The sequence below is a fragment of the Amblyomma mixtum genome, chromosome 3 (assembly GCF_055824585.1).
Source record: "Amblyomma mixtum isolate Tamu chromosome 3, ASM5582458v1, whole genome shotgun sequence".
Taxonomy (NCBI): domain Eukaryota; kingdom Metazoa; phylum Arthropoda; class Arachnida; order Ixodida; family Ixodidae; genus Amblyomma; species Amblyomma mixtum.
Window position 1 is genome coordinate 247251737 of NC_143014.1, and position 13057 is coordinate 247264793.

The window sequence follows — 13057 nt, forward strand, 5'->3', positions numbered from 1 at the left end:
TTCGCACATATCTTGTTAGGAAGTTACAATAATCTAAGTGGTCAATTCTATTTTTAATTTTTAAAGTCTCACCCTTCTACTAAAATAGTGTGGTTTTATCAGTCTTCTCTGGTTTCGGAACACTTGAGGTCATGCCGCATTCATACACAGTGTGGCAGTTTCTTTCTCTAATACGATGTCGCCTCCGTCCCTCACCTCCAGTATCTGGAGTAATATCTGCGCATCTCTATTGCCTAGCTGCTTTATTTGCAAGGGCTTGGAAGAAATTTCCACCCCTGTCGAATTCTGTCCCTTGTTCTACGTCAAGCTGTTTCCCCTCCGAGATTAATATTACATTGAACCCATCTTCAGCAGAAGTTATTGAATGATGTGAATAAAACCGCGGATTAGTAGAAGCCCTACTACATTAGTGAAAAGGTTTCCGAAATAGTGAGTTCGGGTGCAAGCCTACACGCACAACGCATCAGCTTGTCGTGTCATGTTTCTCTTATGAGATACAGCGTTCGCGTATACTCTATTAGCTCTAATGTTTAAGGAAATTCCCTAGGGGGTGTAGATTAGTAATGAAGAAATAGTGGATTAGCAAGGGAATATTTTTCTCTTGAACTAATGAAGTTTCCGAGGAAGCTGTGTACGTTTTCTTTATTGCAGTATAATAGCGCTTGAGTGGATGTCATTGTGTAATTACTCACTTGTTATAAATCGTGTTTCGCGTTAACTGCTAATAGGTTTCGCAAATTTTTGTTCAAATTCGCAGAAGCTTAGATTATTGAAAGCTTGCAGGTATGCTCCACATCTTTTCAATTGCCTCATTTGGCTCGTTTTGGGGATAAGCCTATTTGTGCTGATCCCCACACAATTGGAACTCAGGCAAATACAGTCGAAAATTCGCCACATTACCAACTTTTTTCCTTGCGCAAAAAAATGTTGTCCCTTGGTAGTTGGTCGTAGAAGCACGACCCTTCTGGCGTGGATCGTGATGTTTTGCTGTTGCAACCTTTAATTCCCTTCTTTCTTTATTATTTAATAGTGTGATATATGTCTTATCCTGATCTGGCTCCTTTCGAGAGGCGTTTTTTTTTTATGAAGTTAGGATGCACGATGGAACTTTGATGGAGTTTATAAGTCGTTTTCGAAGTCTGAAATGCCTTAATTTGACCCAGTGCCTTCCATTGTCAGATATAGGCTTACCGTGAGATAAGCACACTGCTCCAGATTATGCGTAAGGCTCATACTGACGCAAGCTGGGCTCCGTATTCGCGTTGATCTCAAGCACGAATGTCCCTGCCGTAGCTACACCCTGACATGAGCCTGGCATGCGATTCTGCTGTTTTTCTAGGGAGGATGATTTTGTGCTGTTATACAGCGTCACTGGACGCCCTTCGTTGCGCGTCACGCGCTCACTTTGCAGACACCTCAGCCGCCCAGCACTGAGGACAAAAGAGAATCGCCTACGGCGCGTCTTCTTTCACACCATATGCCCCGATTGCTGCCTCTGCTGCTCGTCATATATTTTGTTCTCAGGACGCTGTGAGCGTGACGTGGCGCCTACTGACGCACCAGGCAGGCGGATTGCAGCCAGAGGGACGATCAGTTCCCAAACCGGGCGACAAGGCATCGACACCGCATTGAATGGCATTAAGGCAAGCTCCTTAATTTGTTGGATATATAGTTATATAGGGTGGCCTTGTATATGTACGATGGCCAAATGAGTGTAGCTGGGGCGCACTGGCACGGTTTGCAACGAGTTGCCAATTTGAACCATTCATTTACAAGTGGGAAATCAGTTGAGACGACGTAACGAAACAGCATTAGAACTAGGAAGATTACATGGTACCAAGGGGAAATAAGAGGATACCAGGGCGTAGGACGAAAACTTGAGAACCGTCACATTTATTCGTGCGCGTCAAGAATTTATTCTTTTCGGAAGCGATTCGCATGCTCATGAGTGCAGCGACATTGCCAAATGGAAGGAAAAAACAACCGTAACCTAATCCAGACATGAGCCTGTTTCTTAACATTAGAAACAGCCCTTTAGTGCAGAGAAGTTGATTTCGGATTCTCTGCACGAAAGTAAAAAAATCAAGATAAGAGAGGCAGAAGGTATTACCCGCAACTGTCAATTGCTTGCCCTTCGTTTAATTCTTGTTGCCACTGGCAGCTTCTTCTGTACCCGATCCACGCTTCGGCTTTCTGATCTAATACAACTTATCCACGCTCATATATGATTTCATAAAATCTTGAGTGGCTCCTTTATGACAAGCATATGAAGGAAGCCACCTGTCTGGCTCGTTGGCTTCATTCATTTCTATTAAAATAGGCGATAAGCTGAGGCCCACATGCTGTTCTCAACAAATTAGGAGCGACATAGGTGTGGAGAATGAAAATTCAGCGCGACTAGCAAGTGGGGGGCGAAGAAGATATTATACTGGAAAGCTATTAAGCAGCAAATGCTGTTATTTCACACCGCTTAAATTAGATAAAACATACAGGTTACCTGCTTAATACTAATCAAATCGAGAGGCTCTTTGAAAATGATTGGTTAAATTGTCCTTTGCGCCATCTTGAAATGATGGCCTCTATATTAGATGCAAAGCTTCTAGGGCTTGTTCCTGTGGAATTTAGCGTGTGTCAGCGATTATCAGTACTTGCATTGGTGAAAATAACAATACAACTCGCACATGATAAAATCACCCCCTTGCACTCTTCTACTGGTACTGCGGCTGGACGCCTGTCTTTGTCGTTTGGTAACCTTGACCTACATCGCTTTCTTGCTTTGTCGTCGTTCTATCACTTGAAGTCCCATTGCAACTGCTGCAGTCATCGCTGCACTTGGTAGGCTCCACTCGTAGATCGTGTCACCTGTGCCTTTCTACCCACTTTCGGCGAAGATTATTGAGCGGAGATTTCAACAAGACCAAAACGTTTACAATGAAGACATTTTGTAGGAGTGTGTCGGACCTTAAAAAAAAGTAGGAAAAATATTTAGTATAGCACCCCTAAAGCATGCCCTCTCGTGACATCACTTCTCTGCTTCTCTACATTCACAGTTAGGGATGGCGGAGAAAACTCTAGATTTTGTTACTTTAAGTAACATAATTTACACGTACGAGTGAAAAACTGAATATTCACTTTGCGTAAATGTCCGCATGACTTTGCAACTCACCATGATAGTGACGAGACGAGGCTTTGCTTTTCACTATGAATATAGAATAGTGATTCTATGCAGAGCCTGACTTTGAACTTTTGATTTTTGTGAAGTAATGGATTGAAGAAAATGGTGAGATTCTGTTCGAGTAGATTGTCGGACTATTAATGAGGAAGTTCCGAAATCTTTTTGAATACTACTTAATGCCACTTTTTTCGATTTTAATGACCAGTCGTATTTAGAGTGGAATGGCATTTGTACTGGGTCATGCGTGGACCCAGTAGTCTCTCTATATTTTTAAGCTGTGTCGACCAAGCTGTAGATCACCTGCTTGAAAACAAAAACAAAGGTGTGTTTAGGTGCATCGATGATTTTTTAGAGTTCACTCGAGTGCTTCCTTGAGGGCATGCACGCAGAATAGGGGAAGCCTCGTCATGCACGCGCTATATATAGCCCTTGCTTTGCTGTGGAGTGCGTCCAGTTCAGAATAGGCCACTTCCTCACATCATCCAGGTCTCCCTGCGAGATAATGTATTCATGGAGAGCACTCCAAACATTGTTTTCGCTTTATCCTTAGAGAAAAGGCGAAGCACGGCAATTGAAAAAAAAATTTCCTGGTGGCCATCAAAAAAGCTGCGAATTTCAGGAGTAGCTGGTGGCTTAATCTTGCCTCACTGTGATGTTACTGATTAATTGGGCCGATAACCATACATCAGTGCCTCTCAAATCCGCAGCATCTTTGAGATTCCACTGTTAAACAAACAAGCAAAACCCGGTTTGTTGGCGTTGAACTGCCTCTCGATCGCCAGCGTGGCACCACCGTCATTCGCCTGTCTCCTGCATCCGGTGGCTTGCGCTGCGTGAAGGCGAACTTCCTGATCTCGTCCTTGTCTCGTCTTCTTATAGTCTCGAGCGCGCACAGGAGGGTCCGCTCCCCGACGACGTTTTCGCTCCGTTTCACGTGCGCGAAGCTCCGGCGCTTCACGCGATCGTAGCGATATTCGCGAGGTTCTTCTTCCGGGTGCTCCATCGGTTGCCCATCTTCCCTACCGGTGAAGTCAGCGAGTGAAAGAAAGTGCGCTCACGAGCCTCGTAGTCCGATCCACAAGTCAGGTGATGCTGACTTCATTAAACCGGCGGCTTCTTAGCACGACACCAAAAAATCACAAGTACCCCGAAGAGCTATGGCGCTGTACAAAACAACTGAACCAAGTTTCAACTGTAAAGAGAGTTTTCATTTGACATAAAACGATGAAAACAATTCTACTCATACTGTAAAAAATATACGCCTATGCTACAGCAAGTTTAACCGGTGTAGGTTTGTGTGTTGCTTAAATAGAACTGAGGGTGCTAAGTAAGATCAAATGGCGCCTATCGCGGACGTTGTGCCCTTTAATTGTTGTGAAACAATACTCAGTTCCATACATTTTTCTTCACGCACTTTCTGTTGACAGAAACAAAAAGTGACACTCAAGGAGAGTAGCGTTCTTGAGGAGCCATTTTATGTGAAATATTAAAGAATCAAAGATGTGCACGCAGCTTCTCTTTTATTAATTTCGTTTCGCTTAACTTGAATGAAATTTCACTTCGCAGATGAATAACCAGAGATAAGCGAAATTGTTATGCAGTTATATTGTGATAATAAAATATATAGGCCCGACATGTCCGATTAATCCTTAATCTCGACCCCTCCTTGCCGTTGTTCTCCGGAACGGTTAACTCGTTTCTGTCATGAGTAAGGGCGTTGAGCGGTGCTCCTTCTGTTTGTAGTACCAGTATTGTGATCTTTAAGAGCGACGACATCCTTTCTAAGCGATTTTTTTTTCTAGCTGTAGAAACGCGTCTCGACAGCCTGACATCGCTATCTCTTAAGAGAAGCCGCGCTCAGCGACGGAAAAACCCCCAGAAGGACAGTTGCCGCCGCCTTGGCGACAGCGTGGTGGCCGATAGGCAGGGGCAACTGCGGGAGGCTATTGTTCTGTGGGACTGATCACGTTCCGGCATCCGGTCTGTTACACGAACATTTCCGTCACGTGTCTAGCAAGCTGCCCACCATCCCGGAGAAAACTGAACCATAGGGGCGGTGCGCAGACGTCATCCTGTCTCAGGCTGCTGGATCCCAGCCACTCTCTTATTGGCTGTCGAGCAGACGCGGCGTGTTGCTGCAAAGCCACCTAGACTAACTCAAGGCCTCCGCACGGCAGGGTGACGTCACGCGAGTGCGATGGGCCTGGAAGTCAGCTTTGCCACGCCTAGGTTTCTTTCACGAGCGCAGGGACGCGCGTAGACATTTATTTTTTTAAACCTGTGCCCGTGCGCGTGGTAACGATTCTAGTTTTTAAAAATTACTGCTTTCTGTGAAGCAATAGCCACTAAACCAAATTAAGATTTCACTTTTACTGCAGAGCACTTAGAACCGGCACGGAAATTCTTGCGTTTGGCGATTCTTCACACTCAAAACTATCATAAAAAGTAATATTCTGCTATGCTTTGCTGGGACTATGTGACTACTTACATGAATTTTGCATAAGTCCTCAAAAGGACCCAGCCAGTGCTCTTATTGTCAGGGGTGCTATTAGATCAGTTTTTTTTCAAAGCGCTAGTTAGTTCTCTATAACTGATTGATAGTATTCATTTTCACAGTCCCTTTTCAGGGAAGTTCAATAGCAAAACAACGTCTTGAAGGCCCAGAAGAAATTTATTTCAAAAATACAAACAAATGTTTTGAAGAAGAAAAGATTTATTTAGAATTCATTTCAAAGCTCACTCACTGAAAACAATTTATCGACATGACAGTTGCATGCACAGACCATCGTCACAGAACAATCTTTTACAATAATTTTCTTCTTCTCCTTTCTCATTTCTATCAGCCTTGATTGCAAGTATTCGGAGATTGCATAAAATGTTGAGAAATTGAAGATCCATCCACAAACAAAATTCTTGACACATGAATGCTAAAAGACGGTGAACTAATAAAGTATAACAGTTTGGAGTGCCCCAAGGAGAAATAGGTATTTGTATACGCTCAAAAGCAAACAGCATAAACAAAAACAAGTTCCTCAGCATGTGCTGAAATAAAATAATCATACTGTCGGATACAACTAAAGTCTGCAGTAAAGGTCCGCCCAAAATCAGGCTAGTCACAGAAATTCCGCCATGACAAAAAAAGTTCCATTCTGAAAGCGTCCGTTGCAGTCAAAACAGATACCTAATTATATGAAGAAATTATTAGTTGAAGCCTTTTAACGCTTCTGAATTTTTTGGATAGTCAAGCAATAAAGTTCTGATTTCAATTCTTGTTGCTTGTTCATCACTGAGGTACCGGATGCTTCAGGCTGTGGCCAAATGCTAGCAACTGCAGGTTTTTTAGTTGTAACCAGGTATAAACACCATATACACTTTTTGCACAGTCCACAAACACGAGCATGCACATAACTAAACAAGACAACTACATAAACACTAGACAACAAAAGGGCAGCATTTTTCAGGCCTTCACGGTTTTTAGTTTCCGCTCATTCTTAGCATGGGACAATTTATCATTTTCTCGGCGGCACAAATTGTTCAATAGTGTGTTCGCCGCAGCACTTATGACAAGCTTCATCACCTCATCTGTTGTGTGGCCTAAATCACACACATCTAGGTCATCAATTTCTCCAAGGACTGAAAATACAAGGGCAACAAGAGCATCCTTCTGCCTAGGAAGGCTGAAAAATTGTGTGCAATATTTTGGGGCCCTGAGTTTGTCCAGTACAATTTCTGTGCAAAGCACAGCGTTTACAACAACGGCTCGTGGGAACTTGAGTCCTCCTCTAGACATATTTGCGATTAATGCATTCTCTGCATTATCTAGATCTACATCTTGCAGGACAAGGTTTTCCCTGCAGGATGTGCATGCTAGTTTTTTTTAAAGCTGCATGGGCACAGTAGCCAGCAACATACGTTACCGCTGGCAGCCTCGAAACTTTTGCCTCAATGTCAGAGTCAGTCACGGCAACACGAAATTGATGCTGCAGTGAGTGTACATCTACCTTTGACACACTTGACACTGGCATCATGTCCAACTCAGGCAAATCTAGAACTTTTTGCAAACGCAACTTGTTCTCCGACTCATATATTTGCCTGATGGACACATGATAGTTGGCCCCTGACAGTTGCCGGTACTTGCCAAAACGATCCTCAAGGCTGTCAGTTTGAAACTTTCCCAAGAGAACGTAACTAAAATGAAGCTCTTCCAAACAATACATGGCGAGTTCGTGCAAGGCATGAGTAGTGTGGCTCAAAGCAGAGTGCGTTTCACGAGTCAGGCGGCCATTGTCGTGTTTCAGACTTGCCCAGTGGTCAAGCCAGTCAACTATTCTGCTCAAAAATTCAAGCTGAGGACACGACGAAGATGATATTGGGCTTTGCAACTCATCTCGAAGCCGCTGTCCTTTTTTTGGCGTTTTTACATTGACCACATTCCACCAAGTCAAAATGGTGTCAATGTATTCAGATGTTTCCTGAGCATGCTGCAATGAAGCTGTGTTAAGAGCAGCAACAGTAGATGAGCTAAAAATCTTCAGGGCTAACTTAACATTTTGGCGTTCCATATTTGAAGGGTTCAGAGCTTTTAAGGTAAGCGTTGGCGCTACCTGTAAGAGCTCATTTTTCTCGGCTTCGTGAAGCTGACACAATACTTTAAAGGATGCTGTAAGTATCTTTGGTTGGGCATCAGTACTTTTCGGATCAGGAAAGTACATGCACTTCCCAATGTTGCGCTGATTGAGCCAGTTGTTCCTAATGCACTTAAGCAAGTGGACCGGGTCTACCACAAAAAACAGGGGGCGTGATGGGTCGGCAGGATGCTGATACACAATGCTGAGTTTTGCAGGCGTAGCAAAGAATGACATAGCTTTCCTGTTTATGGAGTTATTGTCTGATATCAGTGCTAAGATCCTAAAACCAGATGCCTCCAGATCAATAATAAGCTTCCGAAGGAAGTCATGCAGTGCCCTGGCATCAATTTGTGCAACAGGTAGAATGTGTACAACATCTTTGTTTGAAGAAAGCAGGCTCTGGATCATGAATACGTGGGCTGTTTTTGCAGGGCTTGATGAGTTAACAGCAGCACCTGCCACGAAGCCAGCCTTGTAATCAAAATATGCTTGAAGGTGCACTTCGTCTATCATTAAAGTCACTGTCCGTTCATGCTCTTTGTAAGTGTTCACAACCCGCTTCGCATAAGAAAGGAAGTTGGATTCCTGTTGCTCTGTAGCAGGACTTACATCATATGATGAACAGAGCCGTCTGACTGTGTCTGGGTGCGGTAATTTAACTTTCATCGAGCTTCTTAAAAACTTGTAAGCGTGAGGTGAAATCGTGAACAAAAGGCTTGCAAAAACCAAGAAATCTGAAGGATATCGGTTAGCATTGTTTAAAACAAGATCTACATGGGTTTTGCAGAATTTCAGCACTTCCAAATGCCATTCTTGCAACTTGCATGCAAAATGTTCATCACTCACTTCATTCAGTAAAGTAGCTACCAATTGCAGAAGACGACGAATCTTCTCAGAAGGCTCAATGGAGATATTCCTTTGCATCTCTTCAATCATCTGTAGCACTGTTTTCAAATCCCTTAGGTCACAAAGCTTTTCAGGCAGGAGCACCTCACCACACTTGCTCAGGCGAGTTTCACCAAAAAACACTTCTACGCGAAGGTCTGATGACACAACCACGGACGAACGGACTGCAGGAGTGTACTGAAGTGTCAAATCCAAGAAGAAAACCTTCCCATCCTTGTTGACAATAGTCCAGAAGCCGGAATTTTGAAGGCTTGGCAAGGCATCGAGGAAATCGGAGAAACCGGTTATCCTATTTTTGGCCTCCTCTTCAGCTTGAGTCTGCTTCGAAAGCAGTATTGCCTCTTGTAAAGAAGCAGCTTCCAAGCGCATCCTTTTCTCATCTGGTGCTTCTCGAGTCGGCGCTTGTGGTCGCGATAAATATGCGGGGCACTTCGGAAACAAACTTGGGACTGCACTTCGTTTCAGACGAATGGTTTTCAAGGAAATTTCGACAACTTTTCCAGTTTTGATATCTGTGTAGGCAGTTGTTTTCACGTAATCCGTGGGCAGGAAATGCTTTTCACATACCTGAAATAAAATTTAAAAAATCAAATGAGCATATAAGTGGAAAAAAGATGGCATTAGCAAACGTGCCGAAAAATTCAAAGACCCTGTTGACGCTGTGTCTGAGAGTCAAAAATAAAGGTCGTCAGCACGAGCGTTACGATGGTACCATGCGTAACCGAAATCATGCATTAGCGACCATCAGCAAATAAACCGCACGACGAAAGCTTTTCGTCCGAGAGCACCATATAACAATACAAAAAAGAATGCTTACCACTGTGTACTTCGTTGGCAAGAAGTCTTTCCGGGGAACTGCTCTGACCCATGCTGCCCGCATCGTCGGGTCAGTAGGAAACCTGTGCACTCGGACACTTGGGCCGCCGTCATAATTTGACTTGCAGTTGGGTGCACAGCAACAGCCAGGCATTGTTGCATTCCAATGGATGAATAATAGCACAGAAACGACCAGCAGCAATTTCGTAAGCTCCACTTACGATCACTCAAGATGCGCCATGCTTCACGATGCTGTCAAAAACGTGGTTCTTGCTGCTCATGTTGCTGCTTTCCCGTCCCTGAAAGTGTTGCCAGCAACTGACACAAAATCGTCCAAACCAGCGGGAGAACAATATAGTGGGAATATATATATCTATATGCTTTGTTCTACACTTTAGTAATACTCACTGTTCAAGGTTTATGTGTTTTTATTTGTATATATAATTAAAAAGTAGTGTAAAACATAACCTCAACAAACAAACGGCGTTCCCATGCACGACCCTTCAATATTTTTTGCGGGCCGAAGAGCCACGCTCAGCCAAGCCAAGCCAAGACTGACCAGCAGGTTTGCGGATGCGCGTGCGGGTTTATGGGCGCGCCGCCGGCCGCCGGCTGGCCTTCTCTCCCATCCGACACAACCATCCTCCTAGCGTGACGTAGTTGCCAAAGAGAGGAGGTCGTGCGGGGGCCTTCTCTCTCTAGGTGGCTTTGGTTGCTGCCGGCACGACGCACCAATCAGGGCCTCGCAGCCTGAAGGGAGTGACGCGAAGGCGTAGCAAGAAGGCGCGTGTGTATTGAACCCCAACATGCCTTGCTGCGCGTTGCGAAGGGGCGTGAATGATGTTGGAACCATTGATCAATCGGTGCCCATAGCTTTTCCACAGTAGGTCGCAATGAACAACGGGTCAATACACAGATTTCACAGAAAAGTGAAAATGAATTGAAAGCGTGTCCAAAACAATTGGCTTTCCACGGTAGAAAACGAAATCTTGGCTAAAGAGCCCGAAAGCAGCCGGGAGCAGTATCAGGACAAGACACACGCCTCTCCTAAAAAACGAAAAGTAGAACGCACAAGTCAACGAATTGGGGGCCGAATAGGTATTTGCTCGCCCTTTCCCACGAACGGGGGAAGAGATTGTCGGAGAAAGGGTTAGGGCTGCAGAGGGACAGTGAAGCGACCGCGCTCATTTTACCTTTTACCTTCTTTCGCGGGCCGGAGAGCTCTATTATTTTGTAAATATTATACCATGTTTTCGAAGTTTTAAATGCCTAAACTTGGCCACTAGGGTTTCATGTGCTACAATGCTTTTTATTTTCCCGTTCCCTTACATACGAATGTAACGCGGTCTTGCTTCGTGCTTATTTCTAAGTAAGAGGAGGCCCCTATGCAGCCTTTGGCTCTGGGACCTTCTGTATATATCTTTTTGGTAATCTACGAATCAGTTTCAAGCTTCAAATTTTCAATGACAGTATTGGCGTAGTTTCAGCTCGAATTCACCAGATAACATCGCTGATACTGACAAGAGCTAGACATTACTTAGTGTTGATTAGAACCACAATCCAGCCTACCGACGACAAGCGGTAACCCTGACGTGCGATTCTCTTGTTCGGCTAATGCGGACGATTTTGTATTGTTAAGCCGCGTCACTGGACACTCCGTGTAGAACGTGAACCTGTCGTTTCTGCGACGCACCAGCCGTCCAGTACAGGCGAGAAATCGAGTCGGCGATGGCACGTCGTCTTAGTGGAAGACCCACTGCTTGCGCGACGACTTTAGCGAAATAGTGATTTAGCATATTGAAAGTATGACAAGAGAGGACACTGCCTTAGACCCCAGCGGCCCGGTCGTTTCTAGCCCACCTAGTAGTTAGTGTGAACAACTCCTCCAAGCTTCCTCCAAAATACCTCCAAGCGTCGAGCGATAAACCACTGCCACGCCTACAACCGCACCATCGATGAAATGCTTGATAAGCATTGCATTACATTTCCATGCACTGAACACAAGGTAGATATGACCACGCACGGTCTAGACTTCCTTGTTCCAATGAGGATGCGTTTGGCTATATCGCTGGCCAACAGATGTTTAATATCAAAAGGGTTAGTATCGATAATGTTACTAATGACATTCTAACTATCGATATTCCGGCTATCGAGAGCGGTACTATCTGTAGTAATACTATCGATAGTAATACTATTGATTCTACTATCGATTGTACTTTCGATAAAGCTATCGATTGTATATCGATAGTACTACTATCGATAGTTTTTTTACACTACCGATAGCTACAAAATCTATCTATATTATCGATCGTCTATTTCCCGATAGTTTTGCATAACTAATTTTCGCGCACCCAGCGGTTAGCGAAACCAATTGGCTTAAAATTCTTTTTTTAGGCTTCACTGGCGTAAATTCCTAATTGCTTGTGCGTTACCCACGTTTGGCTCTGTCAGGAGGTGGGCCAGGTCTCGTTTTATGCCTTCTGCGAATTTCATCATACCGAAATTATTACAATGTAAGTAGTGCAGGAAAGTGTACGTATAATTCAGTTTCAGTTCATTCACTTTGGATGAGGGTTATACAAAAGAGGGTGATAAAAGCATGTGGGCCCTTAGCAAGCTGCTAATTCGGGCCCATGCAGTCAGTGCACAAGATAGCGTACCCAGGCGTCAACATTAAAAAATTGCATACATTTATATTCATTGAAGATATTACACAAAACTAACAATCAACTAAAGCGATCATATTCAACCAATGAAATGAAAGAAACGACAACAGAGGACGTTCGTTCCAAACATTGAATAACACATAAATACTGATTCAAGAGTATTAGAACATTCTATCCAAAGTAATACAGTTTTTAGTACACTACATTTTGGCAAGAGACTGAAAATTATTTTTATAGATAATGCCATGTACTAAGCGATAGAAATTTGGGCTTCTTATAACAATTACTGGAAGAGCGTTCCAGATTTTTGTACCAGTATATGTGCAATAATCGCCTGCTATATATGATGTAAACGGCGGGTAACTTCAAAAATATAGTGATCCTCACTTCGTGTGTGCCTTCTTGGTTTGGTGTGGATTATTGGGGTTTAACGTCCAAAAGCGACACAGGCCATGACAGATGCCGTAGTGAAGGGCTCTGGAAATTTCGAGCACCTGGAGTTCCTTTGCGTGCACTGACATCGCACGCACAGCACACGAGCCTCTAGAACTTCGCCTCCAAGTGCCTTTTTGGGGGTATAAATATGGTGGAGGGAGACGGGTTATTACTTGACATAATTTTATGCACAGCGTAAGCTGTTTTTTGATCACGTGCGACTGGGAGCGGCATAATCTGCAGTTCGGGAAATAGTGCTGCAGTGTGTTCTCTGTAACCTGAAAAGATTCAGAATCGTCTTTTCTTGGGCTAGTTGGTTTTTCATGCTGTAGGTGTTTGCAGCGCACACGAAACACGGATGGACAGCGCTGTGTTTCGTTCCCTTTTCTGTCCGTCCGTGTTTCGTGTGCGCTGCAAACACCTACAGCTTA

General features: G+C 44.0%; 1 protein-coding gene and 1 pseudogene across 4 annotated transcripts in view; one reads left to right on the forward strand and one right to left on the reverse strand.

Annotated features, from left to right (window-relative positions):
- Positions 1 to 13057, forward strand: part of LOC149354270 (uncharacterized) — a 239916-nt gene that overhangs the window by 143308 nt on the left and 83551 nt on the right. The window lies entirely within an intron of this gene.
- On the reverse strand, positions 8223 to 9709 carry LOC149354271 (uncharacterized; annotated as a pseudogene). The gene is made up of 2 exons (XR_016289640.1): positions 9527 to 9709; positions 8223 to 9276 (listed from the first exon to the last, which is right to left on the reverse strand). The product of XR_016289640.1 is annotated as an uncharacterized LOC149354271 (transcript).